The sequence below is a fragment of the Hyla sarda genome, chromosome 9 (assembly GCF_029499605.1).
Source record: "Hyla sarda isolate aHylSar1 chromosome 9, aHylSar1.hap1, whole genome shotgun sequence".
In the NCBI taxonomy this organism is placed as follows: domain Eukaryota; kingdom Metazoa; phylum Chordata; class Amphibia; order Anura; family Hylidae; genus Hyla; species Hyla sarda.
The window spans coordinates 41,867,317-41,884,534 of NC_079197.1; the positions used below are offsets into that span (position 1 = coordinate 41,867,317).

Below are 17,218 nucleotides of genomic sequence, written 5' to 3' on the forward strand. Positions count from 1 at the left end.
CTCCCTAAGGCCTATATGGACTTCGCGGATGTTTTCTGCAAAAAACAAGCTGAGACTCTACCTCCTCACAGGCCTTATGATTGCCCTATCGACCTCCTCCCGGGTACCACTCCACCCCGGGGCAGAATTTATCCTCTCTCTGCCCCAGAGACTCTTGCCATGTCCGAATACGTCCAGGAGAATCTAAAAAAGGGCTTTATCCGTAAATCCTCCTCTCCTGCCGGAGCCGGATTTTTCTTTGTGTCCAAAAAAGATGGCTCCCTACGTCCTTGCATTGACTACCGCGGTCTTAATAAAATCACGGTTAAGAACCGCTACCCCTTACCCCTCATCTCTGAACTCTTTGATCGCCTCCAAGGTGCCCACATCTTCACTAAATTGGACTTAAGAGGCGCCTATAACCTCATCCGCATCAGAGAGGGGGACGAGTGGAAAACGGCATTTAACACCAGAGATGGACACTTTGAGTATCTGGTCATGCCCTTTGGACTGTGCAATGCCCCTGCCGTCTTCCAAGACTTTGTCAATGAAATTTTTCGTGATCTGTTATACTCCTGTGTTGTGGTATATCTGGACGATATCCTAATTTTTTCTGCCAATCTAGAAGAACACCGCCAGCATGTCCGTATGGTTCTTCAGAGACTTCGTGACAACCAACTCTATGCCAAAATTGAGAAATGTCTGTTTGAATGCCAATCTCTTCCTTTTCTAGGATATTTGGTCTCTGGCCAGGGACTACAGATGGATCCAGACAAACTCTCTGCCGTCTTAAATTGGCCACGCCCCTCCGGACTCCGTGCTATCCAACGCTTTTTGGGGTTCGCCAATTATTACAGGCAATTTATTCCACATTTTTCTACCATTGTGGCTCCTATCGTGGCTTTAACCAAAAAAAATGCTGATCCCAAGTCCTGGCCTCCTCAAGCAGAAGACTCCTTTAAACGACTCAAGTCTGCCTTTTCTTCGGCTCCCGTGCTCTCCAGACCTGACCCTTCCAAACCCTTCCTATTGGAGGTTGATGCCTCCTCAGTAGGAGCTGGAGCTGTTCTTCTACAAAAAAATTCTTCCGGGCATGCTGTCACTTGTGGTTTTTTCTCTAGGACCTTCTCTCCAGCGGAGAGGAACTACTCCATCGGGGATCGAGAGCTTCTAGCCATTAAATTAGCACTTGAGGAATGGAGGCATCTGCTGGAGGGATCAAGATTTCCTGTTATTATCTACACCGACCACAAGAACCTCTCCTACCTCCAGTCGGCCCAACGGCTGAATCCTCGCCAGGCCCGGTGGTCTCTGTTCTTTGCCCGATTTAATTTTGAGATTCACTTTCGTCCTGCCGATAAGAACATTAGGGCCGATGCTCTCTCTCGTTCCTCGGATGCCTCAGAAGTTGATCTCCCTCCGCAACACATCATTCCACCTGACTGCCTGATCTCCACTTCTCCTGCCTCCATCAGGCAGACTCCTCCAGGAAAGACCTTTGTTTCTCCACGCCAACGCCTCGGAATCCTCAAATGGGGTCACTCCTCCCATCTCGCAGGTCATGCGGGCATCAAGAAATCTGTGCAACTCATCTCCCGCTTCTATTGGTGGCCGACTCTGGAGACGGATGTTGGGGACTTTGTGCGAGCCTGCACTATCTGTGCCCGGGATAAGACTCCTCGCCAGAAGCCCGCTGGTTTTCTTCATCCTCTGCCTGTCCCCGAACAGCCTTGGTCTCTGATTGGTATGGATTTTATTACTGATTTACCCCCTTCCCGTGGCAACACCGTTATTTGGGTGGTCGTTGATCGATTCTCCAAAATGGCACATTTCATCCCTCTTCCTGGTCTTCCTTCTGCGCCTCAGTTGGCTAAACAATTTTTTGTACACATTTTTCGTCTTCACGGGTTGCCTACGCAGATTGTCTCGGATAGAGGGGTCCAATTCGTGTCTAAATTCTGGAGAGCTCTCTGTAAACAACTCAAGATTAAATTAAATTTTTCCTCTGCATATCATCCCCAGTCCAATGGACAAGTAGAAAGAATTAACCAGATCCTGGGTGATTATTTGCGACATTTTGTTTCCTCCCACCAGGATGACTGGGCAGATCTCCTTCCATGGGCCGAATTCTCGTATAACTTCAGGGTCTCTGAATCTTCCTCCAAATCCCCATTTTTCGTGGTGTACGGCCGTCACCCTCTTCCCCCCCTCCCTACCCCCTTGCCCTCTGGTCTGCCCGCTGTGGATGAAATTTCTCGTGACCTTTCCATTATATGGAGAGAGACCCAAAATTCTCTCTTACAGGCTTCTTCACGCATGAAGAGGTTCGCGGATAAGAAAAGAAGAGCTCCCCCCGTTTTTTCCCCTGGTGACAAGGTATGGCTCTCCGCTAAATATGTCCGCTTCCGTGTCCCTAGCTACAAGTTGGGACCACGCTATCTTGGTCCTTTCAAAATTTTGTGTCAAATTAATCCTGTCTCTTATAAACTTCTTCTTCCTCCTTCTCTTCGTATCCCTAATGCCTTTCACGTCTCTCTTCTCAAACCACTCATCCTCAACCGTTTTTCTCCCAAATCTGTTCCTCCCACTCCTGTTTCCGGCTCCTCGGACGTCTTCTCGGTCAAGGAAATTTTGGCTGCCAAAAAGGTCAGAGGGAAAAATTTTTTTTTAGTAGACTGGGAGGGTTGTGGTCCTGAAGAGAGATCCTGGGAACCTGAGGACAACATCCTTGACAAAAGTCTGCTCCTCAGGTTCTCAGGCTCCAAGAAGAGGGGGAGACCCAAGGGGGGGGGTACTGTTACGCCGAGCGCTCCGGGTCCCCGCTCCTCCCCGGAGCGCTCGCTTCACTCCCTCCGCTGCAGCGCTCCGGTCACGTCCTCTGACCCGGGGCGCTGCGATCCTGCTGCCAGCCGGGATGCGATTCGCGATGCGGGTAGCGCCCGCTCGCGATGCGCACCCCGGCTCCCCTACCTGACTCGCTCCCCGTCTGTTCTGTCCCGGCGCGCGCGGCCCCGCTCCCTAGGGCGCGCGCGCGCCGGGTCTCTGCGATTTAAAGGGCCACTGCGCCGCTGATTGGCGCAGTGGTTCCAATTAGGGTTTTCACCTGTGCACTTCCCTATATTACCTCACTTCCCTTGCACTCCCTTGCCGGATCTTGTTGCCTTAGTGCCAGTGAAAGCGTTCCTTGTGTGTTCCTTGCCTGTGTTTCCAGACCTTCTGCCGTTGCCCCTGACTACGATCCTTGCTGCCTGCCCCGACCTTCTGCTACGTCCGACCTTGCTTCTGCCTACTCCCTTGTACCGCGCCTATCTTCAGCAGCCAGAGAGGTGAGCCGTTGCTAGTGGATACGACCTGGTCACTACCGCCGCAGCAAGACCATCCCGCTTTGCGGCGGGCTCTGGTGAAAACCAGTAGTGGCTTAGAACCGGTCCACTAGCACGGTCCACGCCAATCCCTCTCTGGCACAGAGGGTCCACTACCTGCCAGCCGGCATCGTGACACACACACAGACACACAATGCAAAGACTAGGCATGGACAACAGAAAGAGGAGAAGAGAACTGTCTGAGGACTTGAGAACCAAAATTGTGGAAAAATATCAACAATCTCAAGGTTACAAGTCCATCTTCAGAGATCTAGATTTGCCTTTGTCCACAGTGCGCAACATTATCAAGAAGCTTACAACCCATGTCACTGTAGCTAATCTCCCTGGGTGTGGACGGAAGAAAATGTATGAAAGGTGTCAACGCAGTATAGTCCAGATGGTGGATAAGCAGCCCCAAACAAGTTCCAAAGATATTCAAGCTGTCCTGCAGGCTCAGGGAGCATCAGTGTCAGCGCAAACTGTCAATATTTAAATGAAATGAAACGCTATGGCAGGAGACCCAGGAGGACCCCACTGCTGACACTGATACATGAAAAAGCAAGACTACATTTTGCCAAAATGAACTTGAGTAAGCCAAAATCCTTCTGAGAAAACGTCTTGTCGACAGATGAGACCAAGATAGAGTTTTTTAGTAAAGCACATCATTCTACTGTTTACCGAAAATGGAATGAGGCCTACAAAGAAAAGAACACCGTACCCACAGTGAAATATGGTGGAGGTTCAATGATGTTTTGGGGCTTTTTTGCTGCCTCTGGCACTGGGTGCATTGAATGTGTGCAAGGCATCATGAAATCTGAGGATTACCAATGGATTTTGGGTCACACTGTACTTGCCCATTGGATTGGGGATGATAAGAAGAAGAGAAGTTTAATTTGATCTTGAGCTGTTTACAGAGGGCCCTCCAGAATTTAGACACGAATTGGACGCCTCTATCTGAGACGATATGCGTGGGCAAACCGTGAAGGCGAAAAATGTGTACAAAAAATTGCTTTGCCAACTGAGGCGCTGAAGGAAGACCAGGAAGAGGAATAAAATGTGCCATCTTGGAAAATCGATCAACGACCACCCAAACAACTGTGTTGCCACGGGATGAGGGCAAGTCCGTAATAAAGTCCATACCAATCTGTGACCAAGGCTGTTCAGGAACAGGCAGAGGATGAAGGAGACCAGCAGGCTTCTGGCGAGGAGTCTTATCCCGGGCACAGACCGTACAGGCCCGCACGAAATCAATAACATCAGTCTCCAGAGTCGGCCACCAATAAAATCGAGAGATGAGTTGCAAGGATTTTTTGATGCCCACATGGCCTGCGAGGTGGGAGGAGTGTCCCCATTTGAGAATCCCGAGACGCTGGCGTGGAGAAACGAAGGTCTTCCCTGGAGGAGTTTGCCTGATGGAAGCTGGAGAAGTGGAGATCAGACAGTCCGGAGGAATGATGTGTTGCGGAGAGACCTCTACTTCAGAGGCATCAGAAGAACGAGAGAGGGCATCGGCCCTAATGTTCTTGTCAGCAGGGCGAAAATGGATTTCAAAGTTAAAACGGGCAAAGAACAACGACCACCTAGCCTGGCGAGGGTTCAGTCGTTGGGCAGACTGGAGATAGGAGAGATTCTTGTGATCAGTGTATATGATAACTGGAAATTTTGATCCCTCCAGCAGGTGCCTCCATTCCTCAAGCGCCAATTTAATGGCCAGTAGTTCTCGATCCCCGATGGAATAGTTTCTCTCCGCCGGGGAGAAGGTCCTAGAAAAAAAAAACACAAGTCACAGCATGCCCGGAAAATTTTTTTTGTAGAAGGACAGCTCCAGCTCCCACTGAGGAGGCATCTACCTCCAATAGGAAGGGTTTAGATGGGTCAGGTCTGGAGAGCACGGGAGCGGAAGAAAAGGCAGACTTGAGATGTTTAAATGCGTCTTCCGCTTGGGGGGACCAGGACTTGGGATTGGCATTTTTCTTGGTTAAAGCCACGATAGGAGCCACAATAGTGGAAAAGTGTGGAATAAACTGTCTGTAATAATTGGCGAACCCCAAAAAACGTTGTATAGCACGGAGTCCGGAGGGGCGTGGCCAATCTAAGACGGCAGAGAGTTTATCTGGGTCCATTTGTAGTCCCTGGTGTCACGATGCCGGCTGGCAGGAGGTGGATCCTCTGTGCCAGAGAGGGATTGGCGTGGACCGTGCTAGTGGATCGGTTCTAAGTCACTACTGGTATTCACCAGAGCCCGCCGCAAAGCGGGATGGTCTTGCTGCGGCGGTAGTGACCAGGTCGTATCCACTAGCAACGGCTCAACCTCTCTGACTGCTGAAGATAGGCGCGGTACAAGGGAGTAGACAGAAGCAAGGTCGGACGTAGCAGAAGGTCGGGGCAGGCAGCAAGGATCGTAGTCAGGGGCAACGGCAGGAGGTCTGGAACACAGGCTAGGAACACACAAGGGAACGCTTTCACTAGGCACAAGGGCAACAAGATCCGGCGAGGGAGTGCAGGGGAAGTGAGGTATATATATGGAGTGCACAGGTGAACACACTAATTAGAACCACTGCGCCAATCAGCGGCGCAGTGGCCCTTTAAATCGCAGAGACCCGGCGCGCACGCGCCCTAGGGAGCGGGGCCGCGCGCGCCGGGACAGGACCGACGGAGAGCGAGTCAGGTACGGGAGCCGGGGTGCGCATCGCGAGCGGGCGCCACCCGCATCGCGAATCGCATCCCGGCTGGAGGCAGTATCGCAGCGCACCCGGTCAGTGGATCCGACCGGGGCGCTGCAGTAACGAGAGTGTAGCGAGCGCTCCGGGGAGGAGCGGGGACCCGGAGCGCTCGGCGTAACACCTGGCCAGAGACCAAGTATCCTAGGAAAGGAAGAGATTGACATTCAAAGAGACATTTCTCCATTTTGGCATAAAGTTGATTGTCTCGAAGTCTCTGAAGAACCATGCGGACATGCTGGCGGTGTTCTTCTAAGTTGGCAGAAAAAATCAGAATATCGTCCAGATAAACCACAACACAGGAATATAGGAGATCGCGAAAAATGTCATTAACAAAGTCTTGGAAGACGGCAGGGGCGTTGCATAGGCCAAAGGGCATGACCAGATACTCAAAGTGTCCATCTCTGGTGTTAAATGCAGTCTTCCATTCGTCCCCCTCCCTGATGTGGATGAGATTATAAGCACCTCTTAATTCCAGTTTGGTAAAGATGTGGGCACCTTGTAAGCGATCAAAGAGTTCCGAGATAAGAGGTAAGGGGTAGCGTTTTTTTACCGTGATTTTATTAAGTCCGCGGTAATCAATACAAGGACGTAGGGAGCCATCTTTTTTGGACACAAAAAAAAATCCAGCTCCGGCAGGAGAGGAGGACTTGCGGATAAACCCCTTTTTTAAATTCTCCTGGATGTACTCCGACATGGCAAGAGTCTAAGGAGCAGACAGAGGATAGATTCTGCCCCGGGGTGGGGTAGTACCCGGGAGGAGGTCAATAGGACAGTCATAAGGCCTGTGAGGAGGCAAAGTCTCAGCTTGCTTTTTGCAAAAAACTTCAGAATAGTCCATATAAGCCTAAGGAAGACCGGATACAGGGGGAACCACAGGGTCACGGCAAGGAGTACTGGGAACCGATTTAAGACAGTCCTTGTGACAAGAAGTACCCCAGTTCTTGATTTCTCTTGTGGACCAATCGAGGGTTGGGGAATGGCGTTGAAGCCACGGTAATCCAAGAAGAATTTCAGAAGTGCAGTTGGAGAGGACCAAAAATTCAATTTTTACGTGATGAGGTCCGATGCACATTAGGAGAGGTTCCGTGCGGTAACGCACGGTACAGTCCAATCTTTCATTGTTAACAGAATTGATGTAGAGGGGTCTGGCGAGACTGGTCACCGGGATGTTGAACCTGTTGATGAGAGAGGCCAAAATAAAATTTCCTGCAGATCCGGAATCCAAGAAGGCCGTAGCAGAGAAGGAGAAGGTAGAGGAAGATATCCGCACAGGCACAGTAAGGCGTGGAGAAGCAGAGTAGACATCAAGAACTGTCTCATCTTTGTGCGGAGTCAGCATACATCTTTCCAGGCGGGGAGGACGGATAGGACAATCTTTCAAGAAGTGTTCGGTACCGGCACAGTACAGGCATAGGTTCTCCATGCGGCGTCGTGTCCTCTCTTGAGGTGTCAAGCGAGACCGGTCAACTTGCATAGCCTCCACGGCGTGGGGCACAGGAACGGATTGCAGAGGACCAGAGGAGAGAGGAGCCGGGGAGAGAAACAGCCTCGTGCGAACAAAGTCCATATCCTGGCGGAGCTCCTGACGCCTTTCGGAAAAACGCATGTCAATGCGGGTGGCAAGATGAATAAGTTCATGCAGGTTAGCAGGAATTTCTCGTGCGGCCAGCACATCTTTAATGTTGCTGGATAGGCCTTTTTTAAAGGTCGCGCAGAGGGCCTCATTATTCCAGGATAATTCGGAGGCAAGAGTACGGAATTGGATGGCGTACTCGCCAACAGAAGAATTACCCTGGACCAGGTTCAGCAGGGCAGTCTCAGCAGAAGAGGCTCGGGCAGGTTCCTCAAAGACACTTTGGATCTCTGTGAAGAAGGAGTGTACAGAGGCAGTGACAGGGTCATTGCGGTCCCAGAGCGGTGTGGCCCATGACAGAGCTTTCCCAGACATAAGGCTGACTACGAAAGCCACCTTAGACCTTTCAGTTGGAAACTGGTCCGACATCATCTCCAAGTGCAGGGAACATTGCGAAAGAAAGCCACGGCAAAACTTAGAGTCCCCATCAAATTTATCCGGCAAGGATAATCGTATGCCGGAAGCGGTCACTCGCTGCGGAGGAGGTGCAGGAGCTGGCGGAGGAGATTGTTGCTGGAGCTGTGGTAATAGCTGCTGTAGCATCACGGTCAGTTGAGACAGCTGGTGACCTTGTTGCGCTATCTGTTGCGACTGCTGGGCGACCACCGTGGTGAGGTCGGCGACAACTGGCAGTGGGACTTCAGCGGGATCCATGGCCGGATCTACTGTCACGATTCGGCTGGCAGGAGGTGGATCCTCTGTGCCAGAGAGGGATTGGCGTGGACCGTGCTGGTGGACCGGTTCTAAGTTGCTACTGGTATTCACCAGAGCCCGCCGCAAAGCGGGATGGTCTTGCAGCGGCGGTAGCAACCAGGTCGTATCCACTAGCAACGGCTCAACCTCTCTGACTGCTGAAGATAGGCGCGGTACAAGGGAGTAGACAAGAGCAAGGTCGGACGTAGCAGAAGGTCAGGGCAGGTAGCAAGGATCGTAGTCAGGGGCAACGGCAGGAGGTCTGGAACACAGGCTAGGAACACACAAGGGAACGCTTTCACTGGCACAATGGCAACAAGATCCGGCGAGGGAGTGCAGGGGAAGTGAGTTATAAGTAGGGAGTGCACAGGTGAGAATACTGATTGGGCCTGCTGCGCCAATCAGTGGCGCAGCGGCCCTTTAAATGGCAGAGACCCGGCGCGCCCTAAGGAGCGGGGCCGCGCACGCCGGGACAACACAGACGGGGAACGGGTCAGGTACGGGAGCCGAGATGCGCATCGCGAGCGGGCGCATCCCGCATCGCGAATCGCATCCCGGCTGGGAGTAATATCGCAGCGCACCCGGTCAGCAGGTCTGACCGGGGCGCTGCGAATGAGAGAACGCTGCGAGCGCTCCGGGGAGGAGCGGGGACCCGGAGCGCTCGGCGTAACAAGAAGATTATTGATGGTTATAGGAAGTGACTGATTTCAGTAATTTTTCCCAAAGGGTGTGCAATAATTTTGTCCCACCTATTTTTGGAGTTTGGGGCCATTATCTCCAATTTGCTTTAATTCCTCCCTTTTTTGGTTTAGTTCCAATACACAGAAAGGGAATAAACATGTGTATAGCAAAACATGTGTTACTGCAATCCTTTTTTGTGAGAAATACTTCATTTTCTTGAAACATTTTCGGGGTGCCAACATTTACGGCCATGACTGTACTTTTAGATGCTACAATCAAATTTGATTGCAGTGTCTAAGGGGTTAAAGCCGGGCATCACCGTGATCGGTGATGTCTGGCATTAGAGATGGGCCCTGGTGGCAGATAGTCGCCAGGACCACCCAGCTATGACCTGCACTCAGCTCCTGAGCGCGTGTCATAGAAGGAGAGTGGGACGCTGTCATCCACAAGAGGTTAAAGGTTGAATTGCGGAAGGTAGAAGTGATTCTCCCGCCTACTGGTAGGTGGTGTAGCTTTACGCCCAAAAAAGTACCTTTGCGCACAAAATAGCGACTTTTGACAAAAGTCGCAAATGATAAATACGTTACCACTGCATGGTCAAAAAGAAAAAATTCTATGGGTAGGCAAAAAGAGTGAAACTGTCTATATCAAAAGTCGCATAAAGTTGCTAAATATGCTGTTGCGTATAAACTGCGCCAAAACATAGACAAAATTTTTTTTCTAAAAGCAATGATAAATCTCCCCCTATGCACTTGACCAAGATAATGTTAACTGAGTGGCGATACATACAAAGAATGCTTATTAGTGAGTGTAAAGGAGCAGGGACTCATAGGCAGGAGTCCCTAATCCCTTTAGGTACTTACCATGGCACCCTGTGACGATAGCATATGGGAACAAAGCCCCTCTGTTATTTCAGGGATATTTGCTCTCTCTGCACTCTGGCCTGTCAGCGCCAGACTGACATGTTTCAGCCACAATCAAGTTTCTGCTGGGGAAATCCTGATTCTGAAGAAAAAATAGGCATGTCTATTCTTTCTGCAGAGTCCACACGGAAATGCATTACTATCTATGAGACTGCACGTTTTTGAGTGGTCCTAGCTCCACTCGCAGAGTCTAACATTTTTGTCCTGCAGACCTTAAGAGATCGACATGGCGGTCTGAGCCCCACAGAGAAGAAAAGAGGACGCCGCCGATCAGAAAAGACATAGAGTCCCTAGATTTAACTGTAAGCACTTACAGTGGGGCAAAAAAGTACTTAGTCAACCACCAATTGTACAAGTTCTCCCACTTAAAAAGATGAGAGGCTTGTAATTTTCATCATAGGTATACCTCAACTATGAGAGACAGAATGAGAAAAAAAATCCATAAAATCATATTGTCTGATTTTCAAAGAATTTAGGTCTCTTTCACACTACATAATTACTCAGTTTTCGAAGTTCCGTCAGAAAATTGGCAGTAAAACGGCAGTTACAAAATCCTATACGGCCGTTAGAAAATCCCATTATAGTTTATGGGATTTTTCTAATAGCCGTTTTAACCCGTTATAGCCCGTTATTAATAACGGCTGTTATTTTGTGACGGAAGATAGTAACGGGAGAAATAGTGCATGAACTATTTCTCCCGTTACTATCTTCCGTAACAGCCGTTATTAATAACGGGCTATAACGGGTTATATCGAACTGCCTGGCGATGCAGAGGCTCATGAAATCATGGTCACGCCCCCTCAATGCAAGTCTATGGGAGGGGGCCATCACGTCCCCTCCCATAGACTTGCATTGAGGGGGCGTGCCACGATTTCATGAGCGTGATGTGGCCGTGACGTCACAAGCCTCCGGCGCTGCACCTGACGCTCTAAACAAATGCCGGGTGCCGCAGGGAGATCGCAGGGGCGGGACCCCTGCGATCAGACATCTTATCTCCTATCCTTTGGATAGGGGATAAGATGTCTAAGGGCGGAGTACCCCTTTAAGTCTCCTCTTTTGTCTTCACTTGCATAATAAACCAGAAAATTCTCACAACATCTACGTATAACCCTTTGCAGCCTTGTTCTTTGTCCTTCTTTAAATCTGACATCAAGGATTGGATACTTACCATGTATATTCACAGTTTACATACAAAAACACCTTGTTCAGTGTTTTCATGTGGACATTATTCCTTTCGGCAGACATTGGTAACCCAAAGAAGAAGAAGCTGAAAAAAAACTGATTTTCCAATTTGAAACATATTCATTTTAAGTTATCTTTCTGATAAACAAATTAACCAGAACCCAATGCCATCTAGCAATGTAATTACATCATTATATTACTTACCGCAACAATTTATTGACTATACACATTTCCCGTTTTCTCTTTATCCTTGGCCCTGTGTACTTTCTCTGCAGTTTCTGAATAACATTGTGGTCACACTGACTTCACTGGTGGTTTGGCCTTGGATAAATGGCTTTGTGCCCACCATCATTTTCTGTAAGACTAGTTGGCTTAGTATAAATAACTGAATGAAAAGCCTGATATGCATACCTTCAGAGGAGGTGATTTATTTAATTATTTTGTGTATTTTTAACCCCTTCCCGCTATAGGAAGTATGCATACGTCTCAGCACCCAACATTCGCGCATAAGTGCGCTCCCCCTGTTCACCAACGGCGGCGCCAAGATACCATCGCGGGTCGCCGTTGGTTGCTATGGCCTGCTATGGAAACCTGTGAGATCTGCAGAAGATCTGGTTATACTGTGCTGCAGCACAAATGGATTTCAGCATAGTATAACATGTAAAATGTGAAAAATAAAATAATAAAAAGGTTGTTCAATACATGTATAAAGTGTAAAAATAAAAAAATAAAAATGCCCCATTCCCAATAAAACCTTGTACTGTTATCAAAAAAGATTTAAAAAATCATATACATAATAGGTATTGTCACGTCCATAATGACGTGTACTAAAAGACAATAATGTAAATTATCCCGCACGGTGAATACCGTAAAAAAAATTAAAACGCAAAATTTTCCAATTTTGGTACAAATAGCAGAATAAAAAAGATCAAACAGTTGCACGTATTGCAAAACCAATACCAATAAAAAGTACAGCTCATCCCGCAAAAATGAAGCCCTTACTCAATGGCGTTGGCCAAAAAATAAAAGTTACGACTGTTGGAAAATGAATGACAGAAAAAGAATTTTGCTCAGAAAAGGAAAAAAACCCACAGAATAAATAAAACATCACTTTTTCTGACCCACAGAATAAATAAAACATCACTTTTACTGCACTATGTACACCCTAAAAAAATTATTTTAAAAAGCCAGACATTTTCCAGTTTTTCACAATATTTTGGAGTTTTTCACAAACAATTCAGCATTTGTCAACAAAAATCACCATTTATATAAAGTACAATGGCCGACATTTATCATTGTCTTTAGACAGTTTTTTATGTCTAGAAAAGGCCCAAGGAGGTTTTATTTGCGCCTTTTGGTTTACACATTTCTGCTGATTTTGTGTCGCAATCCAATGATTTTGGCAATTCACATGATATGGAAGGGTTTTATGAACTGCTCCTTTTCATGAAAAAAAAAAAAAAAAAAGGCGCAAAGCCACTGAAAAGTCTCTAAAACTACACCAGCCCAAACTTAGCTTAGCTTTTTGGTGTATGTGAAGAGAGAAATTTCAGAAAATGTGACCTGCACAAAATTTATCAAATGCTCTGTGACCATTTAATAAATTTGGTGCTCCTACGCATCACCAGCACACAAAAAAAGGTGTAGAAAAATGCTTCACTTACACCTATAATGATAAATGCTGGCCAATATGTCACAATAAATAAAAAAAACAATCTCAGAATCGCTCTGCTCAGGAAAAGCATTCTAAAGTTATTACCATTTAACCTCTTCAAGGGGTACTCCTGTGGAAAACTTTTTTTTAAAATCAACTGGTGCCAGAAAGTTAAACAGATTTGTAAATGACTTCTATTAAAAAATCTTAATCCTTCCAATACATTTTATGGGCTTTATACTACAGAGGAAATGCTTTTGTTTTTGGATTTCTCTGATGTCACGACCACAGTGCTCTTTGCTGACCTCTGCTGTCCATTTTAGGAACTGTCCAGAGCAGCATATGTTTGCTATGGGGATTTTCTCCTGCTCTGGACAGTTCCAAAAATGGACAGCAGAGGTCAGCAGAGAGCACTGTGGTCGTGACATAGCATTTCTTCTGTAGTATATAGCCCCTAAAAAGTACTGGAAGGATTAAGATTTTTTAATAGAAGTAATTTACAAAACTGTTTATCTTTCTGGCACCAGTTAATTCAATAAAAAAAAAAGTTTTCCACAGGAGTACCCCTTTGAGGACCAAGGACGTACTGGTACGTCCTGAGTCCTCTCCCGTTCTATAACGCGGGGCCACGGCGTGCGGGTCATAGGGGGTCGGGCCCGGCCTCTAACAACCGGGACCCGTGGCTAATAGAGCGCGGCACTGATCGCGGTGCCGCGTGCTATTAACCCTTTAGTCTCAGTGTTCAAAGTTGTGGCATCCCGAACAGCTGAGACACAGCAGGAGGGTCCCTTACCTTGCCTCCTGGTGTCCGATCGCCGAATGACTGCTCAGTGCCTGAGAACCAGGCATGAGCAGTCAAGCGGCAGAATCATTGATCAATGGTTTCCTATGAGAAACCATTAAACAATGTAAAAGATCAGTGTGTGCAGTGTTATAGCCCCCTATGGGAGCAATAACATTGCAAAAAAAAAAATGAATAAAGATCATTTAACCCCTCCTTTTCCCATAAAAAAAAAAAAAAGTGTAAATAAAAATAAACATATGTGGTATCGCCGTGTGTGAAAATGTCTAAATTATAAAAATATATCGTTAATGAAACCGCACGGTAAATGGCGTATGCGCAAAAAAATCCAAGATAGTCCAAGATAGCGTATTTTTGGTCACTTTTCATATCATGAAAAAAAATGAATAAAAAGCGATCAAAAAGTCTGATCATTACAAAAATGGCACCCCTAAAAACTTCAGATCACGACGCAAAAAATGAGCCCTAATACCACCCCATACGCGGAAAAATAAAAAAGTTATAGGGGTCAGAAGATGAAAATTTGAAACATATAAATTTTCCTGCATATAGTTATGATTTTTTTCAGAAGTCCGACAAAATCAAAACGACAGAATAAATAGTAGGTGTCATTGTTACCAAAAAATGTACTGTGTAGAAACAGAAGCCCCCAAAAGTGACAAAATGGCATTTTTTCTTCAAATTTGTCACACTTTTTTTCCCCAGTTTCGCCTTAGATTTTTGGGTAAAATTACTGATGTAATTACAAAGTAGAATTGGTGGTGCAAAAAATAAGCCATCATATGGATTTTTAATTGCAAAATTGAAAGGGTTATGATTTTTAAAATGTAAGGAGGAAAAAACAATGGTGATAAAATGGAAAAACGCTTGGTCCTTAAGGGGTTAAACCCTCTTTATTTTCTGTGGAGGGAAAGGATCAGCGTCAGGAGCATAAAAAGGTGTGACGATCATAAGGTGTGAATCTTGGTGCTGTGTAGTGATGTAAAGAATACATATATTTGCAAATGTTTTGTATGAGATATACAATACATTGGGGGTACTCAACTATTTTTAGTAGGGGTCCGCTTATCCAGGACTACTATCGGGTAAAGGACAGAGCTGAACGCTAAGACCTGGTTCACAACAGGAGCCGCAGGGCCATGCAAAAAAACATAGGCACTGTCAGTTGTAAAACATTATTATCCTAATAAACCACAGCATAAAATGAGCTACTGAAGTGTGGAATATTTAAGAGTGCGTTCACACAGCCGTTTGCCCCCGTTTTTTTAATCCCCGTTTCAGTTCCGTTTTTGCAGACTGTAAACGGATTAAAAACGTTTTTAAAAAAATCCCATTCATGTCAATGGGATTTTTTTTACAATCCGTTTACATCCGTGTGCACCCGTTTGCACCAGTCTGCACTCTTTTTTTTCATGGAAGAAAAATACGGCACATGCAGTATTTTTTCTTCCGTGAAAAAACGGAAGAAAACACGGAAATCATAATTTTAACATTGAAGTCTATGTCAAACGGATGAACCTTTAATGTCATCCGTTTGCACCCGGGTTTAAAATATCCGTAATTACATTTGAGCATGCTCAGAAGAGGTGACATCAGCAGACTCCTACAGTATTGTGGGACTACTACTACTCCCATCATGCAAACAAGTCTGTTCCATGATGTGAGTAGTAATTCCCCGGCTGCGGGAGTCTGCCGGTGGCTGGGAGGACTATATTAGTGTTTGCACTACTATCCCCATCATGGAACAGACTCTGTTCCATGATGGGGGTAGTAGTACAGGGGCTGAGGTATTGATCGCTTAAGAGACACGATCCGAAGTTATTAAGCAGGGGAGCGGGCGGCATGGTCCGCAACCCTGCGATCACCGATGTATTTTACTTTAATTTTTTAATTCCCTGCGGGGCCCGTACTGAGGAGCCAATCAGGGCTCCCCTCAGGGATTTTAAAATGGACAATGTATATTAAAAGCGCTGTCGAGGGCAAGATATATAGCGCTATATATCTAGCCTCCCAGCGCATTTATAAAGATATAACCCCTGCCAGTGCAAAAAAAAAAAAAAAAAAAATTATATATATATATATATATATATATATATATATATATGTGGACCCCCCCCCCCCGCAATTTATAATTATATACCCCCCCCCCCCCCCCGCAATTATCAATATATACCCCCCTCATTTTCCATCCAACTTTAACGAAAATTCGTCAAACACCTGTGGGGTGTTAAGGCTCACTATACCCCTTGTTACGTTCCGTGAGGGGTCACATGTGGGTATTTATTTTCTTGTGTTTATGACAGAACCGCTGTAAAATCAGCCACACCTGTGAAAATCACCAACTTAGGCCTCAAATGTACATAGTGCGCTCTCAATCCTGAGCCTTGTTGTGCGCCTGCATTTTACGCCCACATATGCGGTATTTCCGTACTCAGGAGAAATTGCGTTATGCAGCAGCTGGTACGCAACTACAACTCCCAGCATGCCCAGACAGCTGTTTGGGCATGCTGGTATTTGCAGTTTTGCAACATCTGGAGAGCTACAGTTTAGAGCACAGTGCACAGTGATCTCCACTGCACAGTGATCTCCAAACTGTGACCCTCCAGATGTTGCAAAACTACAAATACCAGCATGCCCAAACAGCTGTCTGGGCATGCTGGGAGTTGTAGTTTTGCAACATCTGGGAGGGTCACAGTTTGGAGATCACTGTATAGTGGTCTCAAACTGTAGCCCTCCAGATGTTGCTAAGCAACTCACCGCCTTCCGTAGGATACAGGGAGCCAGCCGCACGACATCGCCGCCCGCCGATCTTCACCATCATTCCTCGCCTCCGCCGCCATGGATGGGTCCTCTTGTTTCCCTGTTCTGCCCCGCCTATTGTGGGTGGGCAGAACGGGGAAACCGAGTTAACCCCCCCCCCCCCCCCCGCTCTGCTATTGGTCGTCGAGTTTATACGACCAATAGCAGGGATAGGAGGGGTGGCACCCCTGCCAACTCACTCCTATCCCTTCAGGGGGATCTTAAGTGTCTTAGACAACCCTGATCCCCCTGATTTTCCAGGTCACCATAGACCCGTATGACCCAGAATTGCGCAAATCGCAGGTGTGAATTCACCTGCGATTTCCCGCGATCACCGACATGGGGGGTCTGATGACCCCCCCTGGGAATTTGCACGGATGCCTGATGAATGATTTCAGCAGGCATCCCATTCCGATCCCCGCCCGGTGCGGACCAGAATTCCCCATGACGTACGCGTACGTCATGGGTCCTTAAGTACCAGGGTGTCATTACGTACGCGTACGTCAAGGGTCCTTAATGGGTTAAGCTGCTTCATTATGCCTGCTCACCTGTTGTAGATGATAGAACTGCATAAGACAACCTCGGCACTGCAGACACACCTCAGGGCTCAAATATCACGCAGCTGATTCCTACACCGGCTGAACAGTCCGCAAAGAAGTGGTGCAACACAGGTCCACAAGACAAGATCTGAATGTGCTCCAAGGAGAAGGAAAAAATAAGACCATGGCACTCACCAAGATGCTTCAAACGACTTTATTCACTGGGTGACACTGAATGGAGACAACGG

General features: G+C 47.1%; 1 protein-coding gene across 1 annotated transcript in view; it reads right to left on the reverse strand.

Moving 5' to 3' along the window:
- The window catches only part of LOC130291034 (adrenodoxin-like), a 47,966-nt gene extending 36,749 nt beyond the window's left edge, over positions 1-11,217 (reverse strand). The window contains exon 1 of the mRNA XM_056539369.1: positions 11,195-11,217. The gene's annotated coding sequence lies outside the window, so the exon portion shown is untranslated. The remainder of the gene's footprint in view (positions 1-11,194) is intronic.
- Between the last annotated feature and the right edge of the window lie 6,001 nt (positions 11,218-17,218).